Source organism: Apodemus sylvaticus, chromosome 7, assembly GCF_947179515.1.
Source record: "Apodemus sylvaticus chromosome 7, mApoSyl1.1, whole genome shotgun sequence".
NCBI classification, from domain to species: domain Eukaryota; kingdom Metazoa; phylum Chordata; class Mammalia; order Rodentia; family Muridae; genus Apodemus; species Apodemus sylvaticus.
The window spans coordinates 34,410,916-34,431,643 of NC_067478.1; the positions used below are offsets into that span (position 1 = coordinate 34,410,916).

The 20,728-nt window shown below is 44.5% G+C and overlaps 1 protein-coding gene across 2 annotated transcripts in view; it reads left to right on the forward strand.

Annotated features, from left to right (window-relative positions):
- The first annotated feature begins 466 nt into the window (after positions 1-466).
- The window catches only part of Minar1 (membrane integral NOTCH2 associated receptor 1), a 36,111-nt gene continuing 15,849 nt past the window's right edge, over positions 467-20,728 (forward strand). For both annotated transcript variants that reach the window (XR_007978741.1, XM_052187666.1), the window contains exon 1: positions 467-1,119. The gene's annotated coding sequence lies outside the window, so the exon portion shown is untranslated. The remainder of the gene's footprint in view (positions 1,120-20,728) is intronic.

Genomic DNA, 20,728 nt, shown 5'->3' on the forward strand with positions numbered 1-20,728 from the left:
CCAGCTGAGGAAGACAATCTGTGTAGATGGTGGCACCGCAGGCAGGCTGCTGCGTTTCAGTCCCACTGCAGTACCCTAGGTGGTTTGGGAAAAGCCTCCAGTCCTCATCGATACATCCAATTGGACTTTGGGAAATCTATTCGGTTAAGTGTGTGCGTGTCTGTTTGGGGAGGGCTGGTCACGTGAACGCTAGTCTCTCCAATCTGGGTACCGGTAAAGCTAACACCGGCCAAGAGGGAAACATCAATGAGCCAAGTGACCAGTTTGCCCTGGCCTCGTGAAGCACTGCAGAGTCTGAGGCCCCGGAAGGGCGAGCAGAGTGTACCCGGAGAAAAGGAGAGCGGCGGACAGTGTTAGCTTCTGCTTCTCCACTGGGGGCCGCAGTCACCTTCAGCATCGCGAACTAAGGAGAAGCAAACCCCCGGGGTGGATCTGGCCCTAAGCTACCTCCAGTTCCAACCTCTGCTTGCTTTTGCCCTGGCGCAGCAGGCGCAACTCTTAACGAAGCAGAGGCCTTCTCAGGACTCTGGGGGTGCGGGCACCCACTCTCTAGGTGGCTGCAGCCTCCGGCAGGGCACGCCCTCGGCGCTATTGCCGCGCCCCTCTCGAGTCCGCCCCTCCCGCCTCAGGGAGCGCGTCCCCACTGCTGGAGAGTCCTGCCTTCCTCAGCTCCCCAGGCGGGAGACGATGGAAAGGCTAAACTGGGTCTCGGGCCATCGGGTTGCTGGCCCCAGCTGCCCACGGTATCCGAGACCGTGAGGCGGCGACACTGGCCGAGCCTCAGAAACCGAGATTCTGGCTGATCGGGACTCTGAGGCCGCATCCTCCGGCCGCTGAGCGCCCCAGCATCATGCAAGTGGGCACTGGCAGCCGACTGCCCAGGAAAGCCCGGGTGCAACCCTAGCCTGCAGATCCAGACCTCAGGCTCTGGGGGGCTGAAGTTACCTTACGCCAGGGGTGTTGCCTCAAGTGCAAAGCCTGGGCTGTCCTGGAGCCTAGGACTCTCTTGGCTAGGGAACCTTCGGGAAGCTCTGCGTTGGAGGCCGTGTGGACCACCACCTCAGAGCCACTCAAGACCTGCGGAGGACTGAGGACCAAGAGCTGGAGCAGTCTCCAGAGGTAACTTCAGAAAGCGGGACCTGGGCGCACATGTGCAAGTGTGTGCATGCAAGGTGTGATCCCTATGTGCCGGTTGCAATTTCTCGGGGACTCTGTGTAAAGTCCCGGGCTGCTGGCGCTCCTCCCTGGCTCCGATAGGTTCCCGACTGCAGGCCGCCTGGACACAGGGATCCTCTTCGCTGAGCTCGGTACTGTAGTGGAAAAGGGGTGTGTATGTGTGCACGCGCATGTGGTATGTGTGCTTATGTGTGGTGTGCATGTGTGTGCGCGCGCGTGGTAGGTGGTAGGCTTGGCCAAATCCGGTGGAGGGAAAAAGGGATTGAAGGTAGAGAGACGATGGCCAAAGAACACATAGTTCTGGGCAAGTTTTCCTGCTTGAGAATTCATTTCAGACAATGGTGGGTGTTTGGGGGTCAAGTAGGTGAACTGTCTGTGTGAACCCCCCTCGATCTATCGGAGTAAGGTGGAAAACCGGACAAACCGTAGAAGAACGGACCAGTGTATGCCATTCTTAAATTGAGATTTCCAGTCATGCTGATGTGGAAAGGGGGTGTCTTTTCCTCCTTGGAGATGTTCAACTTCACCTGCCAGAAAACCACAAAAGCAAGGCCTGCCTGGCAATGGGGCTTGAGTTCATCCATACTCTAGCTCACCGCTCTGCAGCCTTTCCCACCTGCTCTGCCGCCATCCCTGCCAAGTCCAGTACTCCCGGAGGCCACAAAACCAGCAAATAATCATTGGTCCTCTCTGCAAGGGTGAGGGGAGCGTCTCTGAGGCATTTGAGTAGCTTGCTCTAAAAGCACGCATGCCAGCATTGCTTGTGAAATAGTGGCCCCGCTGGCCAGCCCGTATTCAAAGGTTGTAAACACCGGGGTGGGGGTGGGGTGGTGGGTGGTGGTGAGGTGAGTTGTGGTCAGATAGTTTTTTCAGTGGGAATTAAGTAAGGTTTGCCAAGCAAGCCCAAGAGGAGGAGAGACCGGGAGAATGTGTTGTAACCCAGGTCGGTTTTTGTAGAACTTACATTTTGTTTGGAGGATGGGGCGATTTTCTTAGGAGCTGGTGGGTGAGACTGCTTAGGAGCTGCCATTGTGGCTGCGACTGGGGGTTTGTCCCTTTGGCTCTGCTATGATGTTATGCTGCATGACATGAAGGATTTCCAGGAGTAATTGAGGGGCAGTGCATTTGATGGGTTATTTACCCCCATCTCCCTGCAAACAAGCTTCCATTAGCACCTCCCTCTCTCTCTCTCTCTCTCTCTCTCTCTCTCTCTCTCTCTCTCTCTGCAATCTTCCTTGCAGGTAGAAGCTAGTCACTTGTTCTGGGTACAGGAGCCTTCTGAGATGAGCTCCTTGCCAGCTCCTTGCCAGCCTGGGGTGGGGACACTGCTCAAGCAAGACTAGTGGGAGAGAGTTGGGTGGCTAGCTTGAACAAGCCCTTCGAATTGGGTTTCTTTTTAAGTATCAGAGGATATGAGAAAGGCTGGGGTGTCTGCAAAAAAAACCCAGCCAGGTTAGAGGTTTTGTTTTGTTTTTTTTTAGGTACTAGAGCCTGCAGGGAAACTTGAAATGTCTGCTTAGGAAAGTCTGGTTCATATTGTGTGGGAGAGTGATTTGTATAGATCTGCAACTATGTTGCTAGGGAAAGAGCAGATCAAACAGTTCATTTGCATTTCTGATGAATTTGGTGTGCGGAAGTGTTGCATAGGACTTAATAGTTGGAAGAGAGACAAAGGTTTCACTGTCAGTGTAGTGTTCCTTAGGAATTTTGGATATATCATGTCATTATTTTCTTAGCCAACACCAGAGGCAAAATTTCTGTCTTTCCAGCATCTAAAAACTCTAATGTTCCCTTTGAAAGATTTGTGCTTCTGGCACATTGTCTGTTCTGCCTCTGTCCGAAGCGCACGGCGTGGGTATGGGATTCTGTTCTTTGCTTTTCCCTCAAACAAGCTCTTTGGAAACCTTGGACAACTTGAAGCAGAAAGCACGCTGCGGCCATGGCCTATGCACAGGGGGCTGGAATGCAAAGGCCAGGAGGAGGGAGGGAAGCCCTGTCTACTGCTCCAGCCAAGTGGCAATGCGTTTTTGTTTCTCAGACTAGCTGGGAAAAGGTTCCAGATTCCTCTGTGAATATGGTGCTAATGCTTACTGATTAGCCTTTCCCGCTGACATTCAAATGTTTGTTTTTGGAGCTTACCCTGCAGGCTCAGTGTAAATTAAAAGAAAAAGAAGAAAAGAAGGATATTGAACCTAAGAAAGGCAGAAGCAGCTGTATGCTTCTAATTCATTGTACAATCTGGACAATGCTTAACTTTTTGCATGTTTTTGCATATTATTATATATATAACACTTGTAATATATATATATATGTATGGAGAGAGAGAGAGAGAGAGAGAGAGAGAGAGAGAGAGAGAGAGAGAGAGAGAGAGAGAGAGAATCAAACCAGATCATTGAATCATGTCCTTTTCCTCTCTCTTAGAATAGAACCCTTTATATTAAGCTTACATAAAATTTAAGTGGCTGAAACAGATTAAAAATCAGGGGAGGGCCAAGGCAGTCTTTTCCTTCTCAGTGTGGTGTCTGGCCCCCTTTGGAGTGCTTAAGGGCTCATCAGAACTGTTTGTGAGTCACTGGAGGCTTCTCTCAAACATGTGACCCACTACCTCCTTTCAGTACTGCAAATGAAATGCTGTGGTCTCTAGCTTAGTGTTGTCAGTGTGTCAGGAACATTTTACCTGCACTGAGTCCTTGCTGCCCCAATAACAAGCACATACCTGGATGTGATATTTATACTCTCATGAATTCCTGTCCTATTCAGTGATAGGGGAGGGGGCCGAGCTGAATGAGCCATGACAGATTGCTATGGCATAACGATGGACTTTTTAAAAATTCTTTACTTAAATTAGAGTGTGACCTTCAGAATGGACTGTGGGTGATGTGTGCTGGTGTGTGTGTAGTGTGTGTATGTGTGCTGGTGTGTGTGTGCTGGTGTGTATATGTGTGTGTATATGTGTATGTGTGTGTATGTGTGCTGGTGTATGTATGTGTGTGTATATGTGTGTATGCTTGTGTGTGTGTGTGTGTGTGTGACCACTATGTGGCTTTCCTGGTGCCCTGAGTCTTTTTGCATGCCCTCTGCTAATGACAGCTTCTGTGGGGCTTGCCAGTGAGTGATCTGTTGCTTTCCCTACTTGAGAGGTTTCCTCAGTGATGCCCATTCTCTGTGGCCTTACTCACTTTACTTTGTTTTGGTATTTTTAGCCCTCAGTGACTCCTGTGGTGTGGCTGGAGGCCACAATGCAGCATCTGGAATAACTCTGGGACTTAAAAAAAAGGGTGTTTCAAGCAAGATGATAACCATGTAGCTTTATGCATATCTTAAAAGCCTAAAGCTGAGGTAAAAACAAACCGACCAACATAAGAGGTCAACAAGCTTATAGGGACTGGAGACCTTAGAATGTTAGGGCAGCTTAAGTGACCATCAGCATGAGTGGCCTCCACCAGGGCAGAGGGAAAGGTTGTCAGAAGATTCATCAGAGCTACAGAAACTAGAGTTTTGACTAGCTCTCTCTCTCTCTCTCTCTCTCTCTCTCTCTCTCTCTGTGTGTGTATGTATGTGTGTGTGTGTTTAATTGGTGGTGAGAGGGGTGAGAGGGGGGTAGGCAGTGTGTAGAGAATGTGTAGGGAATGTGTAGGGAGTGTATAGGGAATGTGTAGGCAGTGTGTAGGGAGTATGAAAGGAGTGTATAGGGCGTGTGTAGGGAGTGTGTAGGGAATGTGTAGGGAGTGTGCAGGGAATGTATAGGCAGTGTGCTGGGAGTGTGTAGGGAGTATATAGGGAGTGTGTGTAGGGAGTGTGTGGGGAGTGTGTGGGGAGTGTGTGGGGAGTGTGTGGGGAGAGTGTGGGGAGTGTGTGGGGAGTGTGTGGGGAGAGTGTGGGGAGTGTGTGGGGAGAGTGTGGGGAGTGTGTGGGGAGTGTGTGGGGAGAGTGCGGGGAGTGTATGGGGAGTGTGTGGGGAGAGTGTGGGGAGTGTGGGGGGAATGTGGGGAGTGTGTGGGGAGTGTGTGGGGAGTGTGTGGGGAGAATGTGGGGAGTGTGTGGGGAGTGTGTAGGGAGTGTGTGGGGAGAGTGTGGGGAGTGTGTGGGGAGTGTGTGGGGAGAGTGTGGGGAGTGTGTGGGGAGTGTGTGGGGAGTGTGTGGGGAGTGTGTGGGGAGAGTGTGGGGAGTGTGTGGGGAGAGTGTGGGGAGTGTGTGGGGAGTGTGTGGGGAGAGTGCGGGGAGTGTATGGGGAGTGTGTGGGGAGAGTGTGGGGAGTGTGGGGGGAATGTGGGGAGTGTGTGGGGAGTGTGTGGGGAGAATGTGGGGAGTGTGTGGGGAGTGTGGGGGAATGTGGGGAGTGTGTGGGGAGTGTGTGGGGAGAGTGTGGGGAGTGTGTGGGGAGTGTGTGGGGAGTGTGTGGGGAGAGTGTGGGGAGTGTGTGGGGAGAGTGTTGCGAGTGTGTGGGGAGTGTGTGGGGAGTATGTGGGGAGAGTGTGGGGAGAGTGTGGGGAGTATGTAAGGAGTATGTAAGGAGTGTGTAAGGAGTGTGTAGACAGTGTGTTAGGAGTGTGTAAGGAGTATGTAGAGAGTGTGTAGGGAATGTGTAGGGAGTGTATGGGGAGTGTGTAAGGAGTGTGTAAGGAATGTGTGGGGAGTGTGTAGAGAATGTGTGGGGAGTGTATGGGGAGTGTATAAGGAGTATGTGTGGAGTATGTAGGGAGTGTGTGGGGAATGTGTAGAGAATGTGTGGGGAGTGTATGGGGAGTGTGTAAGGAGTATGTGTGGAGTATGTAGGGAGTGTGTGGGGAGTGTGTAGGGTGTGTATAGGGAGTGTGTGAGGAGTATGTAGGGAATGTATAGGAGTGTGTGGGGATTATGTAGGGAGTGTATGGGGAGTGTGTAAGGAGTGTGTGTGGAGTGTGTAGGGAGTGTGTGTGGAATGTGTAGGGAGTGTGTAGGGAGTGTGTGTGGAATGTGTAGGGAGTGTGTAAGGAATATGTGGGGAGTATGTAGGGAATGTATAGGAATGTGTAGGGAGTGTGTGGGAGTGTGCGTGGAATGTGTAGGGAGTGTATGTGGACTGTGTGGGGAGTGTGTAGGGAATGTATAGGAATGTGTAGGGAGTATATGGGGAGTGTGTGGGGAGTGTGTAGGGAATGTATAGGAATGTGTAGGGAGTGTGTGGGAGTGTGTGTGGAATGTATAGGAATGTGTAGGGAGTGTGTGGGAGTGTGTGTGGAATGTGTAGGGAGTGTATAGGGAGTGTGTAGGGAATGTATAGGAATGTGTAGGGAGTGTGTGGGGAGTGTGTGTGTGTGTGGAATGTGTAGGGAGTGTATGGATAGTGTGTGGGGAGTGTGTAGGGAATGTATGGGAATGTGCAGGGAGTATGTGGGAGTGTGTAGGGAATGTATAGGAATGTGTAGGGAGTGGGGGGAATATATAGGGACTGTGTGGGGACTGTGTGGGGAGCATGTGGGGAGTGTGTAAGGTTCAGAGTGTGAGTAGGTGATATATAGAGGATGAGTAGACCGTGGCTATGAAGTGTATGGGTAGATTGTGTGCTGTTTGTAAGTAGTGGGTGTGGAGTGACAGTTGAAGGATCAGATGTAGGGTGTAGGATATGGGGAGGCGCATGTTGGTGTGGGTAGGTGGTGTGTGTTGGTTTTGGGTACGGTACTTTGTGTTAGATATGGGAAGTTGGTATGTATGGGGTTTGTGTAGTAGTATGTGTGACGTGTGGGCTGTGGCTGTGGGGAGGTAGTGTATGGAGTGTTAGGTATTACGTAGCTTCTACTTCACTGTCTAAAGGTTCTACCACATTACAGCAACACTGTAGGCTCGTGACCAAGCCTTCAACACAGGTTTTGGGGGCAACTTACCTGAACTGTATCAGGAGGTAAAGACTAAACAGTACTTAAGTGCTTTTCCACTCAGCAACGAAAGTATTTTTATGCTCCTCATGTTTATAAATAATAAAATAATCAAACACATTGTTTTTCTGTTCTGCTTCATTTGTTATAATATTATATGTTCTTCTTTGCCTTTCTTCTTCTGTAAATTGGCCATTTTCGTTTGGGTTATTTATTCCTTATTAATTTTTAAGGGCTCTCAGTAAGATACAAGAGGCCTTTTCCAGGTTTTATAATGGCTAGAGATGGGGTGACCAAGCACTTCTTATGTATATAAATGAATCTGCCTTTTTCTTCCTGATTTGAGCAGTTGGGATCTTGTAGAAGATTCTTTCAGAATCTCAGATTATCTGACCGCTGACTCAAACTTTTGCCTTTTTTTTTTTTTTGGTTTCAGATTTTATGTACATGCTCTGAGTAAAGATGAAGTCAATTTTTTTTAAACCAACTGGTTTTCTGACTATTCCAGTAATATTTAACCAATAAACCATATGCACACTTATTTCTTTTGAACACACCACCAGCTTATGATTGCCTTGAAATGCTGCCTATCATAGGTCACAGCCTATCTACAGCTGCATCTGGTCGGTCTGTGCCATTGCTTTATTTAGATTTAATATCTAACTACTCAAACTATTTTCTACTCTGACCATAATTCTTCTATGCTTTATAATTTACTTTTATTTATATGTATGTGTGTTGATATTGTACACGCCCCAGGAGGCTGGAAGAAGATGTCAGAGTCCCTGGAGCTGAGCTTAAAGGAAGTCATGAATCCTCAGTGTGAAAGATACTCTGGAAAGGTAGTGCTCTTAACCAGCTGAGTTTTCTATCCAGCTCTGCCAGCCAGGATTCTTAGTTACCTTGAGGAAATAATTATTTTGTGCTTCCTCTAGCATGAAGGGCTTTCCTCATGAAATGAAACCGGAAAACAAGGAAACGAAACAGGGCAAAATGCAAATAGAATCAAACCAGAAAACAAATGCGTGTGGTCAGCTTTCTTAGTGGCTCTGGACTTTACACTAGATTAGCTCCACATTCAACATGTCTCAGCCAAAAGTGCACAAGTAGAAACTTAATCCTCTAGTTTTAAGTGTTTATTTAGTTATTTTTTGACACTGGGTCTTATATAAAGCAGGTTGGTTTGCCCCTCACTTGGTAGCCCAGGTTGGCCTTGAACTTCTGACCATTCTGCTTTATGTCTCAAGCATACCACCATGCCCGACTCTGCTCTTTTTTCTTAATTAGTGTATTTATTTTTTAAAATATTAAGACACGTTTATAAGGTAATCTAACAGATGCCCACTTGCAAATGAGATTTCAAAGGTGGCAATGGTAGTCATTTTTGTTTCAGTGCTTGGGTTTGTTTGTTTGTTTGTTTGCTTGCTTAAAGAAAGAGCAGTTCCAGTTTTTAAATTTTTTTTTTTTGTTGTAGTCACTTTCTATTCTTCCCCTTGGTGAGGAAGGTGCCCATCCCCCAAATAATTGAATTTGTGGCTTGTGACATTGGGATTGACACAGATTTATTAAGGAGCCTGGTGAATACTGCATGCTGCCCAGGGCTACATGGGATTGAACTTGGGATCAGTACGAACAAATAGGTTCTGTAATATTTAATGGTTCTCACAGGAGAACATGATTAGACTGTTTGAATACTTGTAAGAGCTGAAGGGAGCCAGAACCTCCTATTGGGGGATAGGTAGGAACTGCGCAATGCTCCTTAATAAGGAAGATTGTCTAAAGGGCGATTGTCTAAAGGATTGTCTGAAGGACCCATGAGGACAGACCCATGGGAACTCACATATAGGCTACTAGAGGCTCTCTTGATCTCGCCAGGTGCCCAGGCATGAACGAGCTCTGGATGAGGGAGCAGAAGCCTTGATTTTAGGACTTTGGCTACATCTTTCGTCGTCACCATCCCAAGCCTACTGCTTTCCTCTCTGTGGGTGTGTTTGTATTTTCTTTTAATATGATGTGTTTGGGTTTTGTTTCTTCTACGTTGCAGTGCTGTAGAAGATCCACCTGGAAGCTTATGTTTCTGTGCACTCTTTATGTTTCGAGGCTTATTGTTAAATTTATTAAATATATTTGGATTCGTACTTTGAGTAACTCCGAGTCAATTCCTCCATGGCACTCGGTTCTTATTAAAGAGCACCTGGGAACAGTTTTATTTCTTTGTGAACCCCTGTTAGTGATCAAGTTAACTATCTTACCATAAAAGAAATAGTATTTGTGCTTTAGAACTTAACTACAAAATAATTTATTTTAAATTAAGAACTTTAGTCTTAGGTCCAGAGTTCTGTTTATAACATCCATCTAGAATTTTACTAAGAGGCTAATTTTCTTGCTTTAGAATCCTTCTCTGTCTCTCTGTCTCTGTCTCTCTGTCTCTATCTCTGTCTCTGTCTCTCTCTCTGTCTCTCTCTCTGTGTGTGTGTGTGTGTGTGAGTGTGTGTGTGTGTGCGTGTGTGTGTGTGTGTGTGTGTGTGTGTGTGTGTGTGTGTGTTTAAAAGAGAGAGGAGAGAGATCTGAAGACAAGATCATGAATTTGGAATGCTTCCTATACTTTTGTGAATTTTGCTGCATTTATTTTTAAGGTTATATTTTTTCTGGTGAGTTTTTCAGCATTCTTTTGTAGTAGTCTTATGAATTGCATTTTTGTTCTGTTTAAAGTCATTTCTTTTATGTTAATATAATAAAAATTATTGTAGTGAATATTTAGTGTTTGGCAAGTACTGCTACAAAATTAACTCAGCCATATGACATAGAAGCTGTGTCATCTACATACAGAGAAACTTGTAGGCTCTGTGATCACAGATCTAGATCACAGAAGAGTTTGGATGAGAACTTGGGCAGCTTTTTCCAGAGTCTGTGATCTTTAAGTAGTATGTCATTTTACCTGCAGTGAGTGTAAACAACACTATGATTTTTTGACTGTTATATCTGATTTTCTTTATATTTTCACTATGTGATTTTATTTCTGGATACTTCTTTTACAGGTAGTATAGGGCTGCTTTATTTTACTTTTTGAGCATACATCTTGAGAGTCATTGCCTTTTAATTGGCAAATTCATACTCTTTACATTTATTGTGATAATTCTGTCATCTGGATCTGAAGTTCTACATTAATTGTTATAGTTTACTTCTGTCCTTTAAATAACCCCTTGTACTGATTTCTAGCATTATTTTAACTTACCATACTGTCTTATTTCACTTTTTTTTCCTACTCCAGATAATATAAGGAAACTCAAGAAAAGTTTAAAATCTCATCTGGCCCTTTTCCATTTTGCTTATAAGTCATCAAACCATTTTATGCTTGTACAGTATTACAACATGTTTGTTTCTTTTACCTAAATTCAGTTTCTTTCTGAGGAATGTGAATGAAAAACTATGAGTTTCTCTTTGACTATTTAGTTCCTCAATAATAGTTTATCTTATAATATAATTATGAACATTTTATTTTCTTTACTATGTTAAATATTTTATTTCTGCTTATTGCTTTTTTTTATACTTGAAAACTAAGACTTTTAAAATTCAACTTTTAACGTTAAGGTTTTCTTTTTGTTTCTGGCAGACTTGAGTTTCAGGATGTTGTGTCTAGGCCTATAAGGACGAGTACCTTCTGATACTCTCAGCACTTACACAGGTTGTGTGGTTGTGTTTTTTGTTTTGCTTTGATTTTTTTCCTCTTTGAAGGTTTGTGCTGTAAGTTCTGGAACATTCCTAGACATTATTATTTTTCTGCTGTTCTCTTTCTTTTCTGTGGACATTTTTCTAGACATTTTCTGAAACTTCTCCTTCTATGCTGATGTCTTTCAGCCCCAATTTCATATCTGTTTTTGTTTTGTTTTGTTTTGTTTTTCTTAGTCCTGCCTTGGCTACATTCCCTTAAATCTTTCAGGTCACTACTTTTTACTCTGCTTAAGTAGCATATTGTTTAATCTGTTTATTGTTTTTTAAGGAATGATTATTATAAGTACTGTTCATTTTCCAAATTGTATGCTGTGATATCAGTGTTGTACTTAGTCTACCTACTCCACATATATGTGTATATATACATTGCAATGTATTTAATTTCCAATATATTTATACCTTTTAAAAGTGCAGGTATTTTTGGGAAAATCTTGAGCTTCAAATCTTTTTTTAAAAATTTTCATCTTATTTTTCCTTTTTTAAAAATTTTTTTTATTTATTCTTTAATCATTTTTTACAGTCCAGATTTAATCCCCTTCCTGGTCAACCCTCTGACTTGACTGTTCCACATTTCATACCTCCCCTCTCTGCCCCCACCCCTGTTTCCAAGAAGATGTCCCTGCCCCACCAAACCTTCCCACTCCCTGGGGCTCCAAGTAAGTCTCTCAGATGCATCTTCTCTGACTGTGTATGTGCTGGGAACCTCATATCAGCTGGTGTGTACTGCTGGTTGGTGGCTCAGTGTCTGAGCAATGTCAGGGGTCTTAGGTTAACTGAGACTGTTGGTCTGTCTTCCTATAGGGTCACCCTCCTCCTCAGCTTCTTCAAGCATTTCTCTAATTCAACCACAGTGGTCACCAGCTTCTGTACATTGGCTGGATGTAAATATCTACATCTGACTCTTTCAGCAGCTTTTTGGGTTTTCAGAGGGCAAGCCATGCTGGGCTCCTGTTTGTAAGCACAGAAGAACATCAGTAATGGTGTCGGGCCTTGGGGCTTCCCCTTGAGCTGGATCCCGTTTTGGACCAGTCACTGGACCTCTTTTCCTCAGGCTCTTCTTCCTAGTTATTTTATGTCTCAAGAATTTTTTTTTTATTTTGTGTTTAAATTTTAGAACTGTTACTACTATTTTTCCTCTAAGACAGTACACCTGCCATTGTCCAAGTCAGTTTCAGGGAGATTGTCAGCATGGAACAGGTTTTGATTTCTTAGATTAAGAATTTTTATATTCTTAATCTTTCATACCCTGGGGCAACAACTTTAGACCTGAGAGTATTTAAGATGCTGACCTTGTTTTATGTGTCTAACACACACACACACACACACACACACACACTGCATTGTTAAATACTGCACCTAGGCAGAGGGTGACACAGGTCTTTGTTTCCTGTTTTGGCTAACAGGCACCCCCCACTCCTTTTCATTCTTTGATTTGAAAGAGACAGAAAACAGTTAGGTGCCTACTCCAAGTTCCTGCTGTCTGCCGGTGGTGCCTCTCCTTGCCTCCCGATCAAAGGACCTCCCCCGCCCTCCAGCAAAGGTACTTCCCTGCCTCCTCCTGTGATTTCCAGCTTCATCTCTGCTTTGGTTTTCTGAGCATTTATCTTGCCTTCTTGCAGGTTTAGCATTACATATTAACAACAAAATCTTCCCAGCAACAAAAATGCTTTCCAGCATTTCTAGGAGGTCAGAATGGGAGCCCTCTCTCCACCACTATGCTAAGAGTGGACCTTTCTTTTGCATCTTGGGATAGCTTTATAACATGTTGAATTCTAAACTAAGGGCTTCAAGACAAAGCTATGCTTCTCAGGGGGTACCACTAGGTAAATAGCAGAGCAGTTTCCTTCCCAATTCCCTAAAACCCTCTTCAGCAGATCTGTAAGGAAAAAAAGCTGGGCTTTCTTTCCTTTGATTTGAAATTTAAATGAGGGTAACACAAAGCAGGCTACTGCTCCTCCATATCACACAGTTTAGATCTCTAGGCTGAGACCTTTCTTTTATAGTCCTGTGTCCATACTTGCATTAAATCACAAGAACAACCACAATCTTAAAAAAAAAAAGGATTTTCAGAGAAACTGTACATGAATTCTCTCGTGGTGTGTGCTTTTTATGAGTATGCAGTGAGAACATTATGGCTATCTCATTTTGTCTTTTGAAAAGGATATGGGGATGCCTTTACAGCTGACGTTTGCTAATCCAGTTCAAGGCTGTGTCTATCACTCTCATCCGATTTCTGAGCAGTTAGTGACGGAGGGATGATTAAACCACTAAAGGACCGAGCAGGAATGATACAGGGAAGCTTATCTTTTTCCCAGAGATCTCACACAGCACTCCTAGAGACTGCCAGCCTCAAACTGAGAAAGAAGCTCTTTTCTGCTCCAGTTTGATTAAGATCAGATGTCATCAGGTGAACATCTCAGGTGCAGAGAGGGCGGACAGTCACTTCAGCCCTTGTGTGCCAGCCTTTATAGCTGCTAGCATGTGGCTTTTCATTCTTTGGTTTGAGTCCAGTGAACACGCCAAGCCCCTGCTCTCTATGACCTTCGGTCTTTATCACTGATAGAATGTGGCTTGAAGTAATAGTGACTCAACAGTGAATTGGGAGGGTGGGGTGAGAGCGAAGTCAGGTACCTGGTTCCTGCTCTTTCCAAAGTTGCATACTGTTCTACGTGGAGAGCAGCCATGGACCAGGAAACAGAAGAACCTGGAACTCTCCTCTTGTTCAGGCATGCCAAGGTTTCTGAAAGGCAGAAATGAATGTGGAGCCAAGGATGTGGGTCCCGAACTGGGCACCCTATATGTGGCATGGTGGTTAGCTTCCTCGCGATGCTCCCCTTACAGCAGTTACCTTTGACGCTGCTGCTTTCCCCACTCCTATTTCCTGCAGCCTCCTTCCCTGGATCCAGCGTCCAGCCTGTCAAAGGCAACTGTGCTACTGTCACAGAGTTCCTGAGACTGGGTAACTTAGAATGCTATTTTATTGCTCATGCTCCTGCAAGCTAGGTGGTTCACATGAAAGCAACAGCTTCTAATGTCTGGTGAGGACTTTCTTGCTACAACCTCAGCCTGGCAGAAGGCAGAAGAGCAAGCCTGTGACAGGCTGTAGGAAGTGTCTTTCAAGGGACTGTCATCCCACCCATTAGACACTCCATGGCCTATAATCATGTCTTAAAAGCCCATGTCTTGATTATATCTGACGTTTGAAGGCATCTATTCAAAGCACATTACACCCTACTGAAATTTTACCCGCTTGTCCATTCCTTCCCCTTTTTTTTGTCCTAACCAAACTCTGTTGCCCTGAACCTTGTAGCCATCTTCCTTTTGGAACACTTCTTGACCCTTCCTTTTGACCTCAAATCACCTATATCTTCAGTCTTGTAGGCCACTGGAGATGGTACCATCTCTCCAAATTTGTCTTCCCCTCTCCCTTTTGGCTGGATTCCATATATCTTATCACCTACTAAGGTACCTTTCTTAAACTCCCCTGGCCATTGTCATTCGCCATTGGCATGCTGAATGGAAGCTCTTAAGAATAGAATAAGTGTCTGGAGCTCTAGCTGCTAGGACCAGATCTGCCCCTACTTCCTCATGTGCCTTTGAACAGTCAGGTCATCATTGTTAGTATTCTGTCTAAGCTCCACCCCACATTTACCCGGCAACAGCCATGTATGCCCCGCCCCATAGACCTGGCCCACTATACAAGGGGCTACTTGCCCCTCCTCTCCCTCTCTCTCATCCCTCTTGGCTCTCTCATCTCTCTGCCCCTCTTGGGCTCTCCTCCCTTCCCCCCTCTCTCCACTCCTTCACCTCTCTATTCTCTGCTCTCTGCTCTCTCTCTCTTTCTCTCTCTGTCTCTCTCTGCCTCATTAACTCCCACTCTCTGCCCTGAATAAACTCTATTCTATACCATGTCTGTGTGTGTGTGGTCCCTCAGCGGGAAGAGGTGCCTGGGCATGGGCCCCCCCAGGCACCCCTTCCCCCACACCACCGTGCCACATTCCCTAAACCCCCCTCTCTCTTTTTATGCCCCTTCAATCGTCTTGTTCTCAATTTCCATATTCATACAAGGATGATCCCTGTACCCACAACCAGCTCTGATCCTAAGGACTGTTTTTCTTCCCTGAGACCATGGGCTCTGAGAAGAGAGTGGTGGTAACTTTTCCAGCCGATCCTAGCACAGTTCTTAATGCTTATACCACAAATACTTTATCGGCTGAGCCATCCTCCGGCCTCAGAAAAAGGGACTATAATGCTGAATGATTACAGGCAAGAGACAGGTGCGTGGAGTAAGTACCAAGTAGAAACGGTGGTGTGGCCGGCTGGCCTGGGAGTCCTGTGTGTTGAGAACTGAGAGGACATTCCCGCTTACTCTGAGGAGAAACTTCATCCTTGGTTTTCAGAACTTCCCTGTGGGATGAGTTTATGATCTTTCTTCCAATTTAATAAGAGTTGAATAATGAGTCTCACAGGCAGCTCGTTATTTTCTCTCTGAGGAGATGTGTAAACTAGGCAGAGGCAGTAACTCATGGGACTAATGAAGGTCCCTGGAAATGTGTGATTGAGAATGGAGTTTTCCACAGTGGTAAATTAGAAGGTCTTAAAGAACTTGGGAATGAAAAAAATAGGAGGCCAAAATCACGCTTCAGGCAGACTTGTACTGTTGTTAGACAGAATTGAGTCAATTTTCAAAGTTGATGTCACATAGTAGGTCAGCCCCATAGAGGCCTTTTCTCCCCACTTCATCACATGTGGATATGCGTGCTCCTTTTAATACAAGGTTGAGTCTAGGGAAGTGTCAGAAGGCTTTGGTGTTTATTTATTTATTTATTTATTTTAGATATTTTCTTTATTTACATTTCAACTGTTATCCCCTTTCCTGGTTTCCCCTCCAAAACCACCCTCTCTCATCTCCCCTCCCCCTACTCACTAACCCACCACCTTCCTCTACCCTCTCCTGGCAGTCCCTCTACACTGGGGCTTCCAGCCTTCTCAGGACCAAGGGCCTCTCCTCCCTTTGATGACCAACAAAGCCATCCTCTGCTTGAACTTCCTTTGGCCTGTGAGTTGTGTCTTGGGTATTCAGAGCTTTTGGGCTAATGTCCACTTATCAGTGAGTGCATACCATGTGTGTTCTTCTGTGATTGGGTTACCTCACTCAGGATGATATTTTCTAGTTCCATCTATCTGCCTAAGAATTTCATGAATTCATTGTTTTTAATAGATGAGTAATATTCCATTGTATAAATGTACCACATTTTCTGTATCTATTCTTCTGTTGAGGGATACCTGGGTTCTTTCCAACTTCTGGCTATTATAATTAGGGCTGCTATGAACATAGTGGAGCATGTGTCCTTATTACATGTTAGAGAATCTTCTGGGTATATGCCCAGGAGTGGTATAGCTGGGTTCTCTGGTAGTACTATGTCCACTGGACTTCAGTGTTTGTCTATCAGTTCTTCAGTTTCCGTATCTGTGAACTGAGGCTGTTCTTCTTACCCTGTGGAGTGTTAGTGTGGTTAGGGAAGTGTGTCAGAGGCTGCATATTGAACACTGGTTCCTGTTGTCACCAGAGAGCCTAGGAACTTACTGTTCAGCACCCCAACACCCTGCCCCCATCCCTCTCTGGGTATGGTGAAGTTTCGTAGCAAATCTTACAGCTTCTCTAATGATTAATCATCCTCTGTGTGCGTGCCACCCCTAAGCCCTGTTACCTTTTCTAGTCCACAGGGATCTAATGCCAGTTGTGCATATGATGTATCTATGTGCACACATTCCTTTGTTTTCTGGTGCTGTGATAAAATATCACAACCAAAAGCAACTTGGGGAGGAAAGCTCTTATTTCATCTTACAGCTTTTAGTCCTGCATGAAAGGAAGTCGAGGCAGTAATTCAAAGAAGGAACCTGGAGGCAGGAACGGAGCCTGTGCAGGTGGAGGAATGTTGTTTATTGTCTAGCTCTCAGTGGCTCACGAAGTTTGCTTTTTATAAAACTGGAACCATCTGCCTAGGGGTGACACCTCCCACCCATGCTGGGCTGGGCTTTCTCACATTAATCATGAATTAAGAAAATGCCCCAGAGACTCAGCTAAAGCTAAGCAGAACGGAGACCTTTTCTCAATTAAGGTTCTCCCTTCCCAAATGACTGTAGTTTGTGCCACGTTGACAAAAACTAGCCAGCACAATATGAAGGCATACACTGTTGACTCTGGATGAGTTCCCTACTGCTCTCCACTTTATTTTGGAGACTGGGTCTTGACCTGAGCCTTGAACTCATTGACTAGATTAGGCTGGGAAGCCGATGAGCTCCAGGAATCCATTCATCATCTTCCTCCTAAGCCCCAGCACTGGGCATACATACGCCCTCTGCAGTGCCAGGCTTTTTATGTGGGTGGTGGGTGCTAGGTATCCAAACTTAGATCCTTATGTTTGCACAGCAAGCACTTTACTACTGAGCCATCTCCCCAACTCTCTAATGCCAGTTTTCATAATAATAAAAAAATGACCCAGGCTTACCCACAGCTTTTATCCTTTCATTGGGATAAGACAATGAGTCTTAGTTTTGTAAATAGGTGCCTTTTTTTTGCAAATAGATATTTTGGGGATGCATTTAAGCCAAGTAAAGCAACAGTGAGAGCAGGGAAGGCCTCTCTGGGGAGCCATATCTTGGGGCTTTCCTGGGAGGTACGTGATGTGATGTACACAGCTTGGAGGAAGCTCAGCTCAGCAGGCCTGGATTTAGGCCTTATTGCTCTCAGTTGCCATCGTGCTTTGAGTTCCCCAGTTCCATTTCCTCATCTGTCAGAGAGTAATTGTGAAAGTAAAGAGGTCTCTTAAGGTGGTTACAGGGATTAAAGTAAAAAAATTGCTATGAATGCAATTTGTGCCACCGAATCCATAAAATACGGTGCGCCTTTGCCGAACACTATTCTCTAAATTACATTCATTTGTCCTCTACTCCGATAGCTACTCCCATTTATTTACTTCAAGACCAAGCGTGACAGATTGTCCTCGCCTCCAGCAAGCCAGAACATCCTGACACAGAATGTTTTCATCCGAGGGAAGCAAGGACTGGGGCAGGGCAGAGGCACTGTGTGGGCGAAGTCCATCTCCTGGTGGCTTGTCCCTGGCAGGAACAGAGCCCGTTAAACTTTATTTTCCTTTCTCGTGCAAGTAAAGGCTAGCCATGAGTTTCCAGATATTCATGGCAGATACCCTGCTAAGAATTTATACAAGCCAATTAAGAGCAGCTGCCTTCAGGACAGAGCAAGAAAGAGCCCATGGCCTCCTGCTATTTAAGTCTAGTCTGAGGAAATGAATGGCTTTTATTGAAAATGAGCTAGACCTTCCAGAACACTGTCAATTTAAAAATCAATGGTAATTAGAACATGTCTAGTCTTTAGGGGGCAGAGTTGGGCTGGACTGGAACTTACTTTGTAGACCAGGCTATCCTGGAACTAGCAGTAATCCTTCTGCATCTGCTTTGTAGGTGTTGGGATCACAGGAGGGTAACAAACCTGGTTTTTGTGGGTGGGCCCTTTCTACCCAGCACGTGCTCAGGGAAGTGAACTCACAATGTGTATCATTGATACATCTTCAACCTCAGAAGATGGTGTCTACATTAATTAATAGGGAGTTTTCTTATGGGAATTTGATTCGATGGGATGCTTTAAAGTTTTCTGTTTTAGATTAGTTCATGCTGTGATTCTCTTCCATTTTGCCCTCCTCTTCTCCCTTTGAAATGAATGCAGTGATGGCGGGCAAACACACAGGGAGGTTGCACTTGGTATGAAGGGCCTACATCCGCCAGTGGACCCTTTAGAGTGGAGGTTGAAGTTTTCATCCATCTCTTAGAAAGACACTGATGTGGCCTAGGCCTGGTATGGGAAGCATGCCTGGTTTAGGATCTACCTAAGGGCAGTAATCAGGGTGGCCAGTGTGGGGAGAAATAGAGGGAACACTCCTCACCGATGTATCTATTAAAAAAAAAAACAACCCGGCGGAACCAACAGAAAGCAAACAATATGCTCAACAAAATGACTATGAGGAAGGATGCCTTGTCCTGCAGGCTGACTTGGCTGGTCTCCCTGGTCGGCAAATGACATCGGTGCTGAGGTACAGGCGTGGCTTTTTCCATAGGGGAAGTTTGCAGGCCACTTTTGTTTGGCACTGAGGGTTAGAGGCAGGCTCTGCAGTGGGACTGACAAAGCCTGCAGAGAGACTACAGCTCTGTAGGTGCACCTGTCTGGGGCAGCTCTCCTCTGCAGGTCTTGCCGGCCAATGGAAATTAGAAATGACAACGCCCACTATATGGTACCCATGATGGCAACCAAATTATTGCAAACATCCAAATAATAAGACGTGTATAAATAAAGTAAGTTACAACACACAATGAGCTTCGCTGAACATGAAAACTTCATAAATGTACATTCTTCCAGTGCAACATATCAGTTAAAACAAAGGCCGCCTGCCAGGACAGGCAATACAAATAAAGCATGAAAGGAGTCAGAGTCAAAAGACTACGCACTGTACTATATGATTCCATTTTATTCCCATTCTGAAATATAGATCAGTATTGCCAGGGGTAAGATGTAAGGGGCACGGAGAAATCACCTAGAATGGTAGTCTACATTGAGGTAGTTGCATTTGCTATATACATCCGTCAAGTGTATCCATTAAGTGCAAGCAATGACACACTTAGAAGTGTGGATTTTGCTGCATACAAATGATGCCTTAGCTTAAGAGTTGTATAAAACTTTTACAATACAAGTATGATTCACTACTGAGTAGAGACTGTGAAAATAAATCTGTATAAAGTAAGATCTTCATGATTCAAAATTATGCATTCCTAGAAACTAAAATGAAGGAAGATGATGTGTCCTAAAATGTAAACAGTTGTTAAATTTGGGTTTTAAATAGGATTTCTTTCTGAAACACTACTCTCTTTAGCTCTATATCTTATCATGCAAATTTTCAGTCTTGCAGCAAAGTTGAAAGACTATTATCTTGAATAATCACGCACCCGCCATCTGGATCCAACCATTAACGGTTTACTATATTTGGTTGATCACATATCTATCCATCACCAAGCCATCTGATTTTTTTACATACTTCAAAGTAACTTGCAGGCATCTATACTTCTGCCCCTAAATACTTTATAATGCAAGTTCAAGAGTGAGTTTGATTTTCTTTTCCTATAAATTTTACAGACAACAAAGAGCACAAGTATTAACAGTATCTTGGCTGGTTTTGACAAATATATATGTCTGCTTAGTAACTGATGCCTATTGAAAGATCTAGAACAGTGGATCTCAACCTTCCTAATGCTCTGACTCATTAATATAATCCTTATGTTGTGGTGACCCCCAACCAAAGCATTATTTTTATTGCTATTTCATAACTGTAATTTTGCTACTGTTATAAATCACAATATAATTTCTGTGTTTTCCAATGGTCTTAGGGAACCCCTGTGAAAGAATGGTTCAACCCCAAAGGTGTTACAACCCACCAGTTGAGGGCCTCTGATCTAGAATGTTCCCCATTGCTTCCCTTACAAAGTCCCTAATACTGTTCTTAATTTATATACAACTTTTACCTTTATTCATAATTTTTCATCTTTTCTAAAATTCTTACAATAACCAAATATTATGCAATTACCAAATCATCATCATAGTTACTGATCTGTATTTCAGAATGGTATTAAAATGCAATCATACAGCACAGTGTTTTCTGTGCTTTCTGTCATGCTTTAGCTGCTTGTTTCCTAACAGTTTGTTCCCTAAGCTGATATGTTGCAGTAAGAATGTACATTTATGAAACTCTCATGTTCAGTAAAGTTCATTGTGTGTTGTAATTTGCTTTATCTATGCATTTCTTATTATTTGGATATTTATAATAATTTTGTTGCTGTTATGAATATCATATGGCGAACATTGACATGTCTAATTTTCATTGCTTGCTTTTTTGAGG